We start from the raw sequence: 5,756 nt of genomic DNA, 5'->3' as shown, positions 1-5,756 counted from the left end.
CGAAGAAATTTTCACCCGGACGTAGCTCCTCAGATTGAGGCTGAGGTTAACAAGCTAATGAAGGCTGGGTTTATCACGGAGGTAATATACCCCAAGTGACTGGCTAAAATAGTTTCAGTTAAGAAAAAAAATGGGCAGATAAGAGTTTGCATTGATTTCTGGAATCCCAACTTGACTTGCCCCAAGGATGATTTTCCTTTGCCCCTCACCAAAATCATGATCGATTCAATGATACATTGTGAGGCCTTCTCGTACGTGAATGGATATTCTGGTTACAAACAAATCAGGATAGCTCCTGAAGATGAAGAACTGACTGCCTTCAGAACCATGAAAAAGATATATACTGCTACAAAGGCATGCCAATTGGTTTGAAGAATGCCAACGCCACTTATCAACGCACTTTGACAATCATATTTGAGGATATCCTCCATGATGTACTCGAATGTTATGCCGATGATCAGGTTGTCAAATCAAATGAGCGATCTTCTCACCTTGCTAACTTAGAGGCTGTATTTGAATTGAGTTGTATGAATATAGAAAGAAAAATAGATTTTGAGTCCGTGCGATAGTGTTTCTTGCATTGTATGACCATGTTCATCTATTACACACCTTTTCTAGTTAATTTTTGTCCATCGCTTCAAGATATAACAATGTGGGATTTTAAAAATATTTTTCATTCTGAGAACAATTAAAATGTGTCTACAAAGTAAGCCAATGAACTCAAACAAATGGCAATTACAAGTTGCTTTGATTTCAGGTACATTAATGTAACAATGAATACCCTTTTCTGTTCATCACATTTTGAGACTTTAAATATCCCATCATTCTGTGATTCTATCACAACATACTCAATACTGCGACACAATTCCTCTTAGAATTTGTCAAACATTGCTTTTGTATAAGTGAATGTTGTTTCTTTCTTAATTGGAAAAAAATTCTTCAAAACCCGATGTTTGTGAACTGTTTCAAAGTTCACATCTCTGTCCTTTCTAAACCGACTATCTAATGCAAGTGCATAATTCTCAACAAATCCTTTTAGAGTGCTTTTTGCATTTACATAGCCATCAAAAACTGAATTCATAGTCTCACTCCGTTGGTTGCATACATCTCTGCAAAAAAAGGTATTGTGCACGAATGCCGGAACCCATTGCTCAAGAATGCCATACATTCTGATTAGCCATTTATTCTCTCTTAAATTGTATTAGTCAATGATTGTTTGCCAACGTGATTCAAATTCTTGTATTGTCTAAGGATTATGGATGTATTTGTGAAATCATCATTAAAAAATTTTCCATGTTTCGCATATACATGAGATAACTTCTTAAGTACTTTCTTCAAAATGTGCCAAAAGCAAAGGCGATGGCGAATATTTGGAAATACTCGTCTGATGGCTGCTCCCATTGCAAGACCTTGATAAGTGATTATTGAAGTTGGATGATGGCCAGACATTGCTTGAAGCCATATCTTAAATAGTCAAACAAATGACTCTTCACTTTCATCAACTAGTCAAGCACAACCAAATAACACAGATTGATGATGGTGGTTTACTCCTGTATATGGCGCAAAAGGCATTCGATACTTGTTTGTCAAATAAGTCGTATCAAATACAACAATATCCCCAAAATATTGATCGTTCATCATTGATCTAGCATCAGCCTAAAATATTCTAGTCAAATGTCCATTCTCATCTACTTGCATCACAAAGAAAAATGCATAATTATCAAATTGCATATTTCTAAAGTATTCAATGACAAGTTGAACATCTCCTTTTTCAAATTTGCCAACTTTTGGCAATGTGATTTCAACAATGATGACCAGTGAATGCAAGATTGTCATTTCCACCCGCTTCTTGGCTTAGCACAAACATTATAAGGCGTGAATGTAACTTGCACTGGTGTAAGTGTCTGTAACATAGTTATCGGGAGCGGGAGCGAGAGTAGCTCCGGTTCCGAGAGCAAGAGCGTCAGATCGATGACTGCCCGAAGCTCTAGAGCTCGAGGAGCGAGCTTCGGTGAGGGTAGAAGTTATGGATCGAGATCCTGTTTGAACAGGGAGCGAGATCTCAATACTTTAGGATCGAGATCCCCATTTAACAGGAACGTGTTCCATGTATTTACAGAACAAGATCCTGTTTGATTAGGGAGCGAGATCCTGTTTGAATAGGGAGCAAGATCTTGATACATTGGGATCGGGATCCCTATTTGACAAGAATGCGTTACATGTAACATGGGATCGCGCTCCCATTTCAATTAGGATCGCTCACCCGTCAACAACAAGAACGAGATCTCATTTAAAGTTGAGTGTTGTCCCCATCTAAACAATACCATGATCCTATTTGGCTAGGTTCGAGCTCCATTTATTGTAGGATCGCGTTCCGAACAATGGTGATCCGCGCCTCCATCACAAAACTCTACTTGTATGAAAAGCCCAATTCCATTACACATGGATTCGTGCACCAACTAAGCATGGCAGCCCATTCCCTTACAAATGCGATCTCAATTTGGTTAGAAACCGTTGTTCTATCTATCAATGGCCCATGCGGCTAGATCCATGCACAACCAATCCTAGATGTCCATGGATTAATTAAATCCCATTAATCAAGTATGAAATAAAGTCTTCTAATGCTATGGACAATTAATGTTAGTATTGTTCAAATTCACACATATGATACGAAAGTGAGCCTTACTTTGGCATTTGTATACATAGAAATATATTGTCTAGGATTTGGGTACCATTTGGATGCAACCTAAACATATGTGGTTACTGTTAGGCTTAAATTCAAGAAATGCATCACCGTTATTTTTTGGTAGAAATAACTATATGAAAATTTTGCTAAAAATATTAATTTTTATATTTAAATGATATTTTTATTTAAAAAGTTTCTTTTAGAAAGTTACAAAATGGTAAAATAAATTTATTCAAAATTTCAAAAAAACTATTATCATAGAAATAAAGGTAATTTTATATATATAGATATATATATTTAAATCCAAATTTGGGAACTCATTTGAGAATTATATAGTTTTTTATAAAATCAAAGATGTAGGAAAATGTTTATATAAGGTTGCAACCATAAAATGTAGAACTAAGGATGCACCCCAAAAATCCATCGGAAAATGTTGTTTTAATGTTGAAAAAGTATCTAATTGGTCATCTAGACATCAAGATGTATGAGTGTATGAAAAAATAAAAAAATTTGAGTGCCAAAGATTGTGCATCTTGCAACATATTATCTACACCGTCCATTTTAAGAATTTTCATATGTTTATAGATCTACATGATTTTAACCATTTTTGGAGTTTAAAAGTATTTAATTAGATATGAAAATAGATTTTCATATAATCATAAGAATTTTTTATACCAAAATTACATGATATGATAAAATTTGGTGGTGCGTCTAAATTGGATTGTTTAAGGTTACAACCTCATAGAAAGCACACCCAAGGATATATGAAGTTGGAAATAATAAATTTCAAGGTTGGTATGTTAGGGTAGACCCTGATGGATCATGGGTGCGGGCACACTTGACAACTCAACGTGCAATCTATTTTCCATTGCTAGTGGTATAATAGGGTAGACCGGATGGATCATGGGCGCAGGCACACTCGACAACTCAACGTGCAATCTATTTTTTGAGAACTTCGGGATCACGATCTTAAAATTCTGGGAGCGGGGATGTGTTTAGGAACCACATCTACAATGTTATGGAACGTGTTTTGTGAGACAATGCGAGCGAGATCCGTGAAGTGGAAGGAGCGAAATCTGTTGTGTATGGGATCGAGATCCGTGCTTTAGCGAGAGCGAGATCCATTGTGAATGGGAGCGAGATCCTTGAAGTAGAAGGAGCGAGATCCCTGAAGTATCCGGAGTGAGCTCCGTTGTGAATAGGATGGAGAATCCTAAAAATTGGAGCGAGATCCCAAAAATATCGGAACAGGTTCTGAGTGAGATCTCAGCTCCGGAACGCCGGAGCGAGATTCCGGAGTGGGAGCGCCACCCTAGGGTGGCACTACTGGTAACTATGGTCTATAAAATGTGTTGTGCCGTGTTGGTTGTCTTCTTATGTGATTGTAGGTATCGAACTTCTCCGGGTTTCACTAGCAAATGGTTGTGATCTTTCACAAACCTCCTAATGACCCATTCTCCAATATCAATTTTCTTCGCCATCATCATTGCCTTACACCCTTCTTGAGTAATTACACGAGGTCTTTTAACTAGATTTTCATTGTCCATATATTTCTTCTCTCAAAATCCTTGTTTTGAACAAACAAATATTCTAGCATTTGCAACTCCATCATGCGTATAATAAAGGGTACTGGCACGCATACTAAAACCTACCCGCCTAGTATACTCATTATAGAACTCCTTTGCATATTCCTAAGATTCAAATTCCATTTCTTCAAATAGTTCAAACTTCAAATTTTCATTAGATTCAGTTACAACTTTTACCCTAGATTTTTCTATCATTCTAACATCATCGTTGACGTAATGAGAAGTTTCCACCAAATCTTCAACTGTATACTCATCCTTACCTACAATAAGAGTAATGTCCCAAGAATTCATCTCACTGTAACTGACAACATTATTGGTGAGGGCATGACTCTGATCTTTGTCAATATCCATGACAATATGGATGCAATAATAACTTGTGCAGGAAACATCATTCCCATGAGGACTCTACAATTTTTAAATTTTCCAAACACGTATAAGATTAGAGGTTGTAGAAAGAGATAATAAGTTTTAAGAGAACATCAACTTGACATGGCTTTAAAAAAAATACCAAAGTGAAGGGAAATGTGAAAATCTTTATGCAGAAAACCAATCCATCACAAGCACTATAATACCCAAAGTATAAAGCACAAGCACCATGAACCACGAACCAAAGGAAAGCAAATCCCAGCCCAATAAACCAAGTGCCCTCTCTCCCTCTCTAGCAAATTCTAACCCAAAAACAAGTACCTCTCTCTCTCAAGCAAATCCTAACAAAAAAAAACCAGGCACGTTTCTCTCTCTCTAACAAATCCTAACCCCAAAAACTAGGTACCCTACTTGTTGTTGCTATTTTTCTAGTGTGCATACTGCAATCTTGTGGACTTTACACACTACTTACCACAATAAAAAAGAGGTTTGTTTCTGTTGGGTGAACCAATCTTTCCATAACGAGATCTTAAGCTCTATATAACTTCATAGAATCCTATTGTATGCGCCACAATCAGAAAGAAATCTCTAACCAATAAAAAATTCCCAAAAAAATAGTAGGGAGCTTAAAAAATTTAAGAGTTTCGCAATATGGGAGAAAATAAAACAAAGAAACTTTCTACACAGACCATAAAAGAAATTCGTCAATTTTTTTTACAAATATCCAATATATGCTTTAAAGGATCCAAAATAAAACTTGACAAGAACTACCAATGTCTCAGGATATTTATGAAAAATCGCTAAAAAATAACTGTTGAATTCCATTGCAGCAATATTTTTAGGTTAAACTCACCAAGAACATTGTACAAGTTCTTGGAAATCTTTAAGCCTTGACACAAAGCATATACCCCTTAATAGTTGCATGCCATTAAACTCATTCTTCAAAAGAAGACACCCCAAAAATATTCAATAAACATTAAAAAATGACACTTCTAAAAATTTTTGGTAATAACTCATAATGATATTCCAGTGCGGCATTTTTTTAGAAGTGTGAGTTATTATCAAAATCATGATATTCGAGTGCGGCAAGTTTTTAGCTTAAATTCAATACAAATAAC

At 36.0% G+C, this 5,756-nt stretch overlaps 1 pseudogene; it reads right to left on the bottom strand.

The window, feature by feature from the left end:
• Positions 1–614: 614 nt before the first annotated feature.
• On the bottom strand, positions 615–1,836 carry LOC148781643 (protein FAR1-RELATED SEQUENCE 5-like; annotated as a pseudogene).
• Between the last annotated feature and the right edge of the window lie 3,920 nt (positions 1,837–5,756).

The sequence above is a fragment of the Amborella trichopoda genome, chromosome 6 (genome assembly GCF_054954075.1).
Source record: "Amborella trichopoda isolate Santa Cruz 75 chromosome 6, AtrichopodaSantaCruz75HAP2 v2.0, whole genome shotgun sequence".
Lineage (NCBI taxonomy): Eukaryota > Viridiplantae > Streptophyta > Magnoliopsida > Amborellales > Amborellaceae > Amborella > Amborella trichopoda.
This window is presented reverse-complemented; position numbering and strand designations above follow the sequence as displayed.